Here is a 15,000-nt window from a genome sequence, read left to right as displayed (position 1 = left end):
TGAATTGGAGCGATGTGGTATACCGGGGTTGACGTGCTGTCAGTGGATTGAATCAAGGCATGTGAAGCGTCTGGGGTAAACCATGGAAAGCTGTGTAGGTGTGTATATTTGCGTGTGTGGACGTATGTATATACATGTGTATGGGGGGGGGGTTGGGCCATTTCTTTCGTCTGTTTCCTTGCGCTACCTCGCAAACGCGGGAGACAGCGACAAAGTATAATAAAAAAAAAAAAAAAAAAAAAATATATATATATATATATATATATATATATATATATATATATATATATATATATATATATATATATATTCTATTTATTCATTTTGCTTTGTCGCTGTCTCCCGCGTTAGCGAGGTAGCGCAAGGAAACAGACGAAAGAATGGCCCAACCCACCCACATACACATGTGTATACATAAACGTCCACACACAGTACATATACATATCTACACATCTCAATGTATACATATATATACACACACAGATATATACATATATACTCATGTACATAATTCATACTGTCTGCCTTTATTCATTCCCATCGCCACTCCGCCACACATGGAATAACAACACCCTCCCCCCTCATGTGTGCGAGGTAGCGCTAGAAAAAGACAACAAAGGCCCCATTCGTTCACACTCAGTCTCTAGCTGTCATGTAATAATGCACATACATACATACATATATATATATATATATATATATATATATATATATATTGGGGAGTAAATATATAAAACCATTTTGGTGTCTCAGATTTTGGACATGAATCAAGGTATATTTACGCCACTGACTAAGATTATGACCTTCATTTCCTTCCAGTAGATACAGGTTTTCAGATAATGCAATTATCAATAAATGGACCACTCACGAGCTTAGGTAGTTCTAAGTGGAGCTCAAAATGTTGTGCTTCTACACAATGACAACAAATATGGATCACTCCCAATTGGTGGTTCAACTATGATGAGTGAACAGCAGGACACAATCGTCCTGGTCTTACACAAGATATCATACCACCATGACCAATGGTTAACGTGTGTGGATCTTAAGATGGTGACTTTTCTCCTGGGTCAGCAGAGTGGGTACAACAAGTAGTCCTGCTTTATCTGTCTCTGGGATAGTAGAGCTGAGGATGAGCACTGGCTGAGAAAACAATGGTCTCTGAGAGAAAACATGTTGGTTGGAGACAAGAATGTAATGGCAGAACCCTTGGTTGATAGAGATAAGATCATTGTACCACCACTGCACATCAAACTAGGTTTAATGAAACAGTTTGTGAAGGTTTGGAACAAAGAAGAACACTCTGCTTTGACTACAAAGGCAGAAAATGTCCAGCGCTGATCATGGAGAAGGTGAAGGCAGGTATTGTCGACGGGTCACAAAATCATGGAACTCATGAAAGACCCACATTTCCAAGATTCAATGACCAATGTTGAGGCAGATTAATGGTCTTCGTTCACTGTGGTTGTAAGGAATTGTCTTGGTCACCATAAAGCAGATAACTACCCTGAACTAGTGGAGAACCTGCCATCTTCTTTCCCTCAACTTGGCTGTAAAATGAACATCAAAGTGCATTACCTCCACACCCACTTGGCCAGACAACCTAAGTGAGGAACTGGCTCAACCATTCCACCAAGATTTAAGAACCATGGAAGAAAGATCCCGGGGACACTGGGATACCCATACCTGGGACACTAGGATACCCATACCTGGGACACTGGGATACCCATACCTGGGACACTGGGATACCCATACCTGGGACACTGGGATACCCATACCTGGGACACTGGGATACTCATACCTGGACCACTGGGATACCCATACCTGGGACACTTGGATACCCATACCTGGGACACTGGGATACCCATACCTGGGACACTGGGACACCCATACCTGGGAAACTGGGATACCCATACCTGGAACACTGGGATACCCATACCTGGGACACTGGGATACCCATACCTGGGACACTGGGATACCCATACCTGGGACACTGGGACACCCATACCTGGGAAACTGGGATACCCATACCTGGAACACTGGGATACCCATACCTGGGACACTGGGATACCCATACCTGGGACACTGGGATACCCATATCTGGGACACTGGGATATCATACCTGGGACACTGGGATACCCATACCTGGCACACTTAGATACCCATACCTGGGACACTGGGATACCCATACCTGGGACACTGGGATACCCATACCTGGGACACTGGGATACCCATACCTGGGACACTGGGATACCCATACCTGGGACACTGGGATACCCATACATGGGACACTGGGATACCCATACCTGGGACACTGGGATACCCATACCTGGGACACTGGGATACCCATACCTGGAACACTGGGATACCCATACATGGGACACTGGGATACCCACATTACCGTTACAAAGGAAGTTTGTGCTTCTTCCAAAACCAACAGGCCATTTGCACGTCTCATGAACCTAGAATGTCTAGAAACTGAGAATCTGGCTGAGAATCTGTCTTCCAACTAACAGTTCTGTTTTCACCTCCTGCTCTCCTGACTCTTCACACTGTATATCTTTTTTCCATTGTCTATATTTCCTCCACGAGGCAGCGACATTCTCTCATCCTCAAGTGGAGGTTCTCTACTTGGGAGATTTTAGCGCACATCACAGGGAACAGTTGGAAGGTCCTGACGTATATATATATATATATATATATATATATATATATATATATATATATATATATATATATATATATATATATATATATATGTGTGTGTGTGTGTGTGTGTGCATGCGCATGTTTTTGTAATTGTTTGTTTTGCACGCATAATAATTTGGACCAGATAATCAACCAGTTTACCCATATTCCAGACCGTCACAACCATTCTCCCAATACTCCGGACTTTCTTCTCCAGTCCCTCCTGTTACACCTACACAATTCGTTTATCTGACCACACTCTGGTGTCTCCTCACTACGTTCCTTCCTCCATTAGTTGGCCACTCTACATCACAGTATTTTCAGGTAACTAAAAAAAAAAATCTTTATTTGTCTGAACTTCCATGGAAAGATTACTGCCTTTCTTACGGCGATGAATCTATATATCCTGAGCCTATAGCATAAGTTATTGTTGCGTGAATAGAGGCATATATTCCTTCATCCCCTATAATAACCCTTTTCTCTAATTTGTCGTACAACCATCGTAGTTCTGAAGCCATTTGTCCAAGAGACCAAATATATTGCATCAGGGAATCTTCCTCCAACACTCATCCGACCTTAATATTCGTCTAGAATCCTTGCAAAATATCATGTTATTCGTGAGTCAAACTATTTCTTTATCCACTGTAAATACAAAAACGTATCTTCTTCCGGATTCCTTTTTATATTAAGCCAGAAATATTTCAAACAGTTTATATGGCATTACATTTCCTTCGTTTTTACAATTAGACGACACTTTTAGCTGTATCTCTTACTGAAAGAAGTAATCATTTTGGCTCTATCTGCTTCAACTCCAATCCCGATCAGTCTAACATTTCCCTCACCCGTTAAAGTACCTCTAACTGATCCAATGCAACTTCCTCAAACATCTTCTTGTAAACTCCATAAGTAATGGGCAAGAAAAAGGCATATGGAACCACATGACATCCATCCTTGTGTTGTGAATGAATATACCTACATTCCTGTGAGACATTACCGACGGCAGGTGAACTATTGACAAGAGCAGTCATCAAGGGCTTATTATTCCCTCATGATCAAACTTATCCAGGTCTGCCGTTTTGTTTCTTTTGTTCCATTGTTTCTGATAGTTTTTTTTTTTTTTTTTTTTATACTTTGTCGCTGTCTCCCGCGTTTGCGAGGTAGCGCAAGGAAACAGACGAAAGAAAATGGCCCCCCCCCCCCATACACATGTACATACACACGTCCACACACGCAAATATACATACCTACACAGCTTTCCATGGTTTACCCCAGACGCTTCACATGCCCTGATTCAATCCACTGACAGCACGTCAACCCCTGTATACCACATGACTCCAATTCACTCTATTCCTTGCCCTCCTTTCACCCTCCTGCATGTTCAGGCCCCGATCACACAAAATCTTTTTCACTCCATCTTTCCACCTCCAATTTGGTCTCCCTCTTCTCCTCGTTCCCTCCACCTCCGACACATATATCCTCTTGGTCAATCTCTCCTCACTCATTCTCTCCATGTGCCCAAACCATTTCAAAACACCCTCTTCTGCTCTCTCAACCACGCTCTTTTTATTTCCACACATCTCTCTTACCCTTACGTTACTTACTCGATCAAACCACCTCACACCACACATTGTCCTCAAACATCTCATTTCCAGCACATCCATCCTCCTGCGCACATCTCTATCCATAGCCCACGCCTCGCAACCATACAACATTGTTGGAACCACTATTCCCTCAAACATACCCATTTTTGCTTTCCGAGATAATGTTCTCGACTTCCACACATTTTTCAAGGCTCCCAAAATTTTCGCCCCCTCCCCCACCCTATGATCCACTTCCGCTTCCATGGTTCCATCCGCTGACAGATCCACTCCCAGATATCTAAAACACTTCACTTCCTCCAGTTTTTCTCCATTCAAACTCACCTCCCAATTGACTTGACCCTCACCCCTACTGTACCTAATAACCTTGCTCTTATTCACATTTACTCTCAACTTTCTTCTTCCACACACTTTACCAAACTCAGTCACCAGCTTCTGCAGTTTCTCACATGAATCAGCCACCAGCGCTGTATCATCAGCGAACAACAACTGACTCACTTCCCAAGCTCTCTCATCCCCAACAGACTTCATACTTGCCCCTCTTTCCAGGACTCTTGCATTTACCTCCCTTACAACCCCATCCATAAACAAATTAAACAACCATGGAGACATCACACACCCCTGCCGCAAACCTACATTCACTGAGAACCAATCACTTTCCTCTCTTCCTACACGTACACATGCCTTACATCCTCGATAAAAACTTTTCACTGCTTCTAACAACTTGCCTCCCACACCATATATTCTTAATACCTTCCACAGAGCATCTCTATCAACTCTATCATATGCCTTCTCCAGATCCATAAATGCTACATACAAATCCATTTGCTTTTCTAAGTATTTCTCACATACATTCTTCAAAGCAAACACCTGATAGTATGTCTTTAAATTTTATGTAAAAATGTTGAAATACACTGTACTTTCTTATCAATAAAATTGGATTTAGGACATAATCTGTGTCTTTGATTATAAATACAAGTGCAATGAGAAAGAATGTGATTCTTGCCATAGCTTCGTTCTCTGGAATTAAGTCACCGTTTTCCGTAATGAATGAACCAAATGATTAAGCAGTGATTCTTGCTTCTAACATAACTATGAAAAGCATTAATCTATTTGCATTTTCGGCAATATTACCTTCATATTGATGTATAGTCTGTCGTATAACTATCTTGATTTACGCAAATTCATACAATATAGTCTATCATGTTTTGTACGTCTGAGTTTTTGTGTTACTTTCTTCAACAAAAGGCATCTCCTCATTTCATCCTTTCACCACATTAGTTTCGTTTTGCAAAACAAGGTCTACTACGCACTGGCACATTTGTACCCTCGATTACTTTGAAAGTCTCATTGAAACATTTCCTAGCTACGTTCATGTCATTTTAAGCAACCATATCAATTAGGATTTGACAGTCAAAAGCAATGCGGAAATCACTAAGATCTGACAGTCTAAAATTTGGTATCTTTTTTTACGACTCATGTTGACTAGCATTCCATGCAGTGTTGAAAGTGACCTCAAACGTAATTTTACGGTGATCAAAATTTCGAAACTGATGTAACCATTCCCAGTAAAAGTACATTCTCTTACTGAATGACCCATGTATACTGTACCTTAACTTTCCTTTTATTATCGTCACTGTTAACATGACCAGTGTCAGTACATTTTATGACTGCATGTCTCATATACAATTTCCTCGACCACATAAATTCAAGGCCACGTACCTAGTTCAAATATGTCATCTGAGCTGAAAAACACTATAATGGGGAGAAGTAAGGATATGAGGAACATAGGAGAGTGATGCGAACTGTTAAATAGATGGCCACTTATAGTACAGTCAAATTGTTCATGCAGATTGGTCCAGTAGTATGTTTTGTATAAGTGATAACGAATGTTAAGTAACGTAATTTTGGTCGTATTGGTAAGACCAATTGTTAAAGTCGTTCAGCAGCTGTCATTCATCACGTAATGATTATGTTACAGGGCACTTTATTGGCTAGTGTCCATTGTGGAAGTCCATGCAAGATTCTGTGTATTATATATTAGATATAAACACAGCAACTGTGTCAAACATGAACAAGCAACATTCATTGGAAAATAGTAATGTCTTGTGACCTCTAGACACTCATCCTCTCCCTCTGCTACACCTCCCAGTCTCCCTAGCACCCCAACCATGTTTTCACCCAACCTTCTCTGGCCAGTGATATCGCTGCCTTTACACGTCTGTGATTGCAACACTGAATAGCTCACGTCACTCTACTGTGTTCCATGTCCCCTTGCTCCTCCCCCTTTACAGTGTTACCAGCTAAGTTGACATATACGTACTCGGTATGTGTATGTCGAAGTGTATGACATTTGACCTTTTATATTGCTATCATTGCTAACGACTGTACACCATATTGTGCCCTATTTCAAATACACACTTCTTCTCTGTATACTCTGTATAAATGTATTCTTTATGTATACAATGTAAGTCTAAAAAGTTTCATCACTTACCCATGTATACGTATCAATGTTAAGATGATATTCTGTATGACTTGATTATACCTGCTTTGTGTTACACAAACGTTGTTACCTATGTTACTATCAGTATACTGTATGTCGTGTTATACCTGCTTTGTGTTACACAAACGTTGTTACCTATGTTACTATCAGTATACTGTATGTCGTGTTATACCTGCTTTGTGTTACACAAACGTTGTTACCTATGTTACTATCAGTATACTGTATGTCGTGTTATACCTGCTTTGTGTTACACAAACGTTGTTACCTATGTTACTATCAGTATACTGTATGATTTATGTTGTACATGTTTTGTATTACACAAATGTTGTTACCTATGTTACTATCAGTACTCTGTATGATTTATGTTATACCTGTTGTGTATTACACAAACGTTGTTACCTATGTTACTATCAGTATACTGTATGTCGTTTTATACCAGCTTTGTGTTACACAAACGTTGTTATCTATGTTACTATCAGTATACTGTATGTCGTGTTATACCAGCTTTGTGTTACACAAACGTTGTTATCTATGTTACTATCAGTATCGCTTAGTATACTGTAATTAATGTATCCTAGACCCACCTCTGAAGGGAGTGTACCCTTGGGGTGCCTGAGCCCGCTCGCCTTCCCCCGTCACTCTCCTATGTTGATGTATCTTACCCACTGTGCGCTCTATACTGGCCTCCACCTACACCTAGATATGTATGTACACTTCACCTATACAATCATTGACATGCTTTTCTATGGATATCCAGACAATAATCTTTCTTTTTATAAAAGAAATAACATTTATTGAATTGTAACAAACTTACCTCAATCTTCAACATTATCAACATCATGAGCAGGTTTCTCAAGTAATTGGATTATGGAAATATCAAGCAAATCTACGTGGATCCGCACCGGAAGCTGGTGGAAAGAGACATTCGCCCCAACCTTGCACTTAAGTCTTTTACGAGAGAATCTTGTTCATCACAAATTTCTGCAAACTGATCATAAAATCTGTCGCCTTTCTCTGGTGTTTGCCCTACTGTTATTTTCTTACGAAGCTCATCTTTAATTTATGCAAAATGAAATCGACATTCCCATCGGTGACATTTTATTCATCACAAGATTAAGATGATCTTTAACAAAGGCCAAACATTACCGCCTACATTATTTACCATGTTTTTATTAAAAATTATACCCTGGAATTGCGTATTAGACAAAGAAGTCTATCTATTTTATATCAAACCAAGATTCAGAAATAACAATCACATAATATCTTCTACAGATGCTTTCTCAGACTCTGACATTTAGTTACGTAGCCTCCGAACATTAACAATACTTTATGTCATGAACCAATGACAGTAAAACAATGCACAGTTCAATATTAGTATTAGGTGCAGCGACAAGTGTAACACTGCAAACTGTTGCCACTCGTTACCACCACACATAAGTATTAAGGTTTTCTACACAGTCTAATGGCAATAAACAGACAACTTACCTACAGTGAGCTTATTTTAGGGAAAAGTCACTTTCCTTCAGGAGTTTCGTCACATTTGCTTGCAGCCAGTAACCTGAGTTCTCCTGGCTTAATGTTGAGGCTCTACATGTACTGTACTGTACGTCTGTACTTACCACCATGTATAGTAAATTTTCAATGAAAATAACATGTGTCGTGCAGTTGCTTTCATATAGAGATGTAACTGACATGACATACACTACTGATCAAGCAAATAAAAAAAGAAAGGATTGATTAAAAGGTAATTTATTTCTTTGATAACATATCACCAATACAATAAACACAGTAAATTAATACTTCTTTTCAAAATTATTGATATTTCCATAGTGAGAGTTTTTACAAATCAAGTTAATCTATTGCGCGGTTTACTGAGGCATAATGTTTAGATATGATCAAAAGGTTGTGGACATAAAGTTACATAAGTCGCAGACACCCACCAGAGATGATCATATGTGAGCAAGAGCGTGACACCTGTGTTACTATAAACCAGACCTGGGAGTGAGGCAGTGTGCCTCCCACACACTAGACCAGGCACTGGGCTGCTGTATCCCGCACTCAACATGGATGGTACAAGATACTGAATTTCCCATAAGCCAAGCATAATGTCCTCAAACATCAAGACTGGCAACTTGTCTCTGCAGACCAGACCTGCAGAGAAGCTTGGCGATTGTGTCACTACACAACAGGCTTAGCACTGTGGTACTGTGTCACTAGACACTGCACCTGGCACAAGGGTCCTGTGGCACCACACATACACTAAATCTGTGGTAGTGTCTCACCACACACCACACCTGTCACGAGGGTCCTGTACCACCATACCACACCTACACTAACATTGGGGTACTGATGTCACCAGACACCTCATCATGGTGAAGGAAGGTCTTGTAGGTCGGCAATGAGGGGTGAGTAGTGTACGTAGGTGGTGAAGGAATGTAGTGTTGGCACTTTAACGCTGTACCACAACACCTACACTGACACTGGGGTACTGTGTTACCAGACACCCACATGGCACTAGGACAGTGTAACACCACACGTGCACTGACACTGGGGTAATGTGTCACCAGCACTGTACCTGGCACTAGGGTACTGTGCAACTACACCTACACTGACACTGGGGCGCTGTCTCACCACACACCACATTTTATCTCACACTCACCAGTATTGCACTGGCACTGAGGTACTCTGTTCCTCACATACCAGACCTGACGGGTACTACTGTGTCCCACACACCGCAAGCTTGTACCGGGATGAGGATATTGTCATACTAGTTCCGTATCTCTACCGAGGTACGGAGTTCCTTCACACATTACACTTTATACAGGGCATTGGGTCCCTCACACACCAGCCATAGCACTGTTCCTGCACACCACACCTGGAGCTGGGATACTGTTTTCCCACACCCTGAAAAATAATGAATAAAACTCAGCACTGGTAGGCTTCCTGTAGTTCTTAAAGAATAACGAATCAAGATACCTGATTATCACCACATCAAGAAAGGGTGATTTGCCTATGTGTTTCCATTTAGTCTTAAACTTGATGGTGGGATGAATCGTAATTCATTAAAGAAAACATCACAATTTTGGTAAGATGGCCATAAGATCACAGATCGTCAACGTATACAAACCATATTTCTGGACTGTACTAATGGAAGTTTGGATCCCAGACTCATAGTATTCCATGAATAAGTTACTGAGAATAGGAGTGAGGGGATTTACCATGGCTCAACCGAATTTCTTTCAATGAAGATCGCCTTCAGCATCTTGGAAAACGTTACTGTCTACAAAGTTCTAATTAGTCAATGAAAGGTTTTGAATGTAGGGGCATCTCAGCCATGTTAAAGGAGAAAGAATCTCGCCATATAATGTGACAAATAGCTTCGATTTTGCTAAGAAGGCTAGGATCATTAATTTGCCTGATCATGAACTCGTTAGATTTGAGGTGAATTTCTCTTTACCAAAGTCTATATTGATGAAACCATCGCTTACTTAACCCTACAACACTGTCGTCAATAATGAGGAATGGTTTTACTTTCCTCGGGTCCAACAGTCATCGAGGGGGAAAAGATCTCATTACGGTTTATTTAAAAAAATTACATAGACTTTAAGCTTTACTTTACCTTTCTAGAATATACGAATATAGAAAACATAAATGGGAGTAGTTATTGTACAAAATGCAAACAATAAAAGATACGAGAAATAAAAAGAGACAAAGGTAGAAAGAATTTGTGGGTATGTGTGTTGTGTGGTTGTGTGTGTGTGTGTGTGTGTGTGTGTGTGTGTGTGTGTGTGTTTAGGTATGTGTGTGTGTGTGTGTGTGTGTGTGTGTGTGTGTGTGTGTGTGTGTGTGTGTGTGTGTGTGTGTTTAGGTATGTGTGTGTGTGTGTGTGTGTGTGTGTGTGTGTGTGTGTGTGTGTGTGTGTGTGTGTGTGTGTGTGTGTATTTTCAAGTCCGCCATTACATGTTCCCCACATCAGCAATTCCACGTACTTCAGGTGGAGTGAGCGAGGATCTTAAGCCGCGGCAACAATGTATTAAAGTGTGTAATAAGACTAATAGTATGTTTGGGTTGATTAATGGGGCTGTTAGCAATGAAACTCCTAGAGTATTATTACAACATTATCTTGAATTGGTGAGACCACATTTGAATCATGCGGTATAGTTTTGGCCTCCATACAATGCAGTTAATGAAGATTGTTAGAGAGAGAGAGACAGAGCACAAATGCGAATGATATAAATGATTCCTGGAATTAGAAATCTCACTTATGAAGAAAGGTAAAAAAGGCTGAATTTGCAGTCATTTAAGAGGAGAAGGTCTAGAGGGGATGTGAATGAAGTTTTTGAATAGGTGAAGACCATACATAGAGGTAACATGAATAAAGTTCTTAGAATGACGCCACTGGGTAGGACCAAAAATAATGGATTTAGATAGATTCAGGTAGGATGTGGGTAGATATTGGTTCGGGAATAGGGTAGTAGATTTATGGAACAAGCTGTCAAGTACAGTAGTTGAAGTTAGATCTTTAGTTAGCTTTAAACGAAGGTTGGATGTGTTTATGGGTACAGGCAGTTGGTTTGTGGACAGACTCAGGACCTGCCTAGCTCGGGCCAATACGCCTCTTGCAGTGTCCTTACTTCTCATGTTCTTATGGTATGTAGTTTTGTAATATACTCTATAATACAGTTGGACTATGTATCCCTGATAATACCTTTGTATTTTTCTACAGTTTTCTCGTATAGGCGTTACTATTAAAAATCAATCCCAGAGATAGAACAAATATACTTATAAACCGGTACAAACATACTTATAAACCGGTACAAACATACTTATAAACCGGTACAAACATACTTATAAACCGGTACAAACATACTTATAAACCAGTACAAACATACTTATAAGCCGGTACAAACATACTTATAAACCGGTACAAACATACTTATAAACCAGTACAAACATACTTATAAACCGGTACAAACATACTTATAAACCGGTACAAACATACTTATAAACCGGTACAAACATACTTATAAACCGGTACAAACATACTTATGAACCGGTACAAACATACTTATAAACCAGTACAAACATACTTATAAACCGGTACAAACATACTTATAAACCAGTACAAACATACTTATAAACCAGTACAAACATACTTATAAACCGGTACAAACATACTTATAAACCAGTACAAACATACTTATAAACCGGTACAAACATACTTATAAACCGGTACAAACATACTTATAAACCAGTACAAACATACTTATAAACCGGTACAAACATACTTATAAACCGGTACAAACATACTTATAAACCAGTACAAACATACTTATAAACCGGTACAAACATACTTATAAACCAGTACAAACATACTTATAAACCGGTACAAACATACTTATAAAGCGGTACAAACATACTTATAAACCAGTACAAACATACTTATAAACCGGTACAAACATACTTATAAAGCGGTACAAACATACTTATAAACCAGTACAAACATACTTATAAACTGGTACAAACATACTTATAAACCGGTACAAACATACTTATAAACCAGTACAAACATACTTATAAACCGGTACAAACATACTTATAAACCGGTACAAACATACTTATAAACCGGCACAAACATACTTATAAACCAGTACAAACATACTTATAAACCAGTACAAACATACTTATAAAGCGGTACAAATATATATATATATATATATATATATATATATATATATATATATATATATATATATATATATATATATATATATTTTTTTTTTGTCGCTGTCTCCCGCGTTTGCGAGGTAGCGCTAGGAAACAGACGAAAGAAATGGCCCAACCCACCCCCATACACATGTATATACATACGTCCACACACGCAAATATACATACCTACACAGCTTTCCATGGTTTACCCCAGACGCTTCACATGCCTTGATTCAATCCACTGACAGCACGTCAACCCCGGTATACCACATGACTCCAATTCACTCTATTCCTTGCCCTCCTTTCACCCTCCTGCATGTTCAGGCCCCGATCACACAAAATCTTTTTCACTCCATCTTTCCACCTCCAATTTGGTCTCCCACTTCTCCTCGTTCCCTCCACCTCCGACACATATATCCTCTTGGTCAATCTTTCCTCACTCATTCTCTCTATGTGCCCAAACCATATATATATATATATATATATATATATATATATATATATATATATATATATATATATATATATATATATATATATATATATATATATATATATATATATATATATATATATATATATATGTATCATTTTACAGAGATATTAGTGTAATAGCAGAGATGAAACAATATCATTTGTTCAGCAGTGTGGTGTCTCACCTGTTTGGCGCCTGACCTTCCTGGTGGGGTCCTCTGTGATCTTGGGAAAGATGGGTGTGACGTCATGGGTCGCTCCACTACACGCAGGTCGCGGCCGGTTCTTCTCATGAGACCTGGGATGCGTTCAACTACCTTGTGTTTTACTATACTGCTTTTTCGGGAAAAACATTTAGGACACTCTGAACATAGGTATGAACTCTCCGATGTCTTCCTTAATCACCTCTTCAAGAAAATTGTTTTTGACATTCTGAACACCGGTATGGCTTCTCGCCTGTGTGAACTCTCAGGTGTCTGACTAAAGCGCTTTTACTATGAAAAGTTTCTTGACATTCTGAATACTGTTATGGTTCTTCGCTTGTGTGACCTCTCGATGTGTCACTTGAGTACTTTTAGCAGATTTTTTTTTTTCTTTTTACTAATTTGGCTTCTCGGCTGTGTGAACTCTCAGACGTTTTACTAAATTACCTCTGTTATAGAATTGTTTATGACATTCTGAACATCAGTATGGCTTCTCGCCTGTGTGAACTCTCAGTTGTGTCGCTAAATTGCTTTTCTGAGAAAAAGTTTCTTGACATTCTGAACATTGTTATGGCTTCTCGCCTGTGTGAATTCTCAGGTGTTTCACTGAATTACTTTTCCGAGAAAAAGATTCTTGACATTCTGAACATTGGTATGGCTTCTCGCCTGTATGAACTCTCAGGTGTTTCACTAAATTACACTTTTGAGAGAATTGTTTTTGACATTATGAACACTGGTATGGCTTCTCGCCCACGTAAACTCTCAGGTATTTCACTAAACTAATTTTCTGAGAAAAAGTTTCTTGACATTCTGAACATTCATACGGCTTCTCGCCTGTGTGAACTCTCAGGTGTGTCACTAAATTACACTTTTGAGAGAATTGTTTTTGACATTATGAACATCGGTATGGCTTCTCGCCCGTGTGAACTCTCAGGTGTGACACTAAATCACTTTTCTGAGATAGAGTTCTTTGACATTCTCCACACTAGTATGGCTTCTCACCTGTGTGAACTCAGATGTTTTACGAAATTACGTCTGTGATAGATTGTTTTTGACATTCTGAACATTGGTATGGGTTCTCACTAGTATGAATTCTCAAGTGTGTCTTTAAATCATATTTTCTAGAAAAACACTTTTGACAATCTGAACACTGATATTGCTTTTGTCCAATGTGAACTTTCATCTGCCACACTAAGCTGTTCTTAAGGTAGAAGGTACTGTTATTCTTTACACTGATATGTCTTCTGAAAAGTATGTAATTTCATGTGCCTATGAAGATAGACATGTTCTGTAAAGCTTTTCTGACACTCAGGACATTTGAATGATTCTTCTTTTTTTGTTTATGACCTTTTATCTCTTGTTGTCAAAACTGTTTGAGAAGGTTTTGTTGTACGGAGAATATGGTCCTGGTTGTCCTTCATGGCTGCAGTCCTCTGTACCACCACAACACATTTATAACACAGTGTAGCTCACTCTGTCATTCAATAACTGCCGCCCGTGACACCATGAGATGCTTTCGCGAGTGAACACCAGAGGTAGAGTGACTTATCCTGGCTAGAGTATGTGGGATATAAAGCAACACATCCCAGGTCACACGTGGTGAGGTGAACTGGAACTACCTCTGACCTCACACCCGTCATCCCCAGGATCATGGAGGGCCCCAGGGAAACGGAGAGGTCAGGCGCCACCCAGGTGAGACACCACACTGCTGACCAATCGGTATTGTTTCAGCTCTGGTAATTCTAGTATATCTATTTGTTTCTTTTGTTGGATTTAACGGCGAGCGACCTATAGTTATGATCATTAGTCATGCAACCAATTTGATTTT

General features: G+C 39.6%; 1 long non-coding RNA gene across 1 annotated transcript in view; it reads right to left on the bottom strand.

Annotated features, from left to right (window-relative positions):
- Nucleotides 1–14,656, bottom strand: part of LOC139747725 (uncharacterized) — a 97,840-nt gene extending 83,184 nt beyond the window's left edge. Inside the window, exon 1 of the long non-coding RNA XR_011712448.1 lies at nt 13,155–14,656. This is a non-coding gene — a long non-coding RNA (uncharacterized lncRNA). The remainder of the gene's footprint in view (nt 1–13,154) is intronic.
- Between the last annotated feature and the right edge of the window lie 344 nt (nt 14,657–15,000).

This window comes from Panulirus ornatus, chromosome 70, assembly GCF_036320965.1.
Source record: "Panulirus ornatus isolate Po-2019 chromosome 70, ASM3632096v1, whole genome shotgun sequence".
Taxonomy (NCBI): Eukaryota; Metazoa; Arthropoda; class Malacostraca; order Decapoda; family Palinuridae; genus Panulirus; species Panulirus ornatus.
This window is presented reverse-complemented; position numbering and strand designations above follow the sequence as displayed.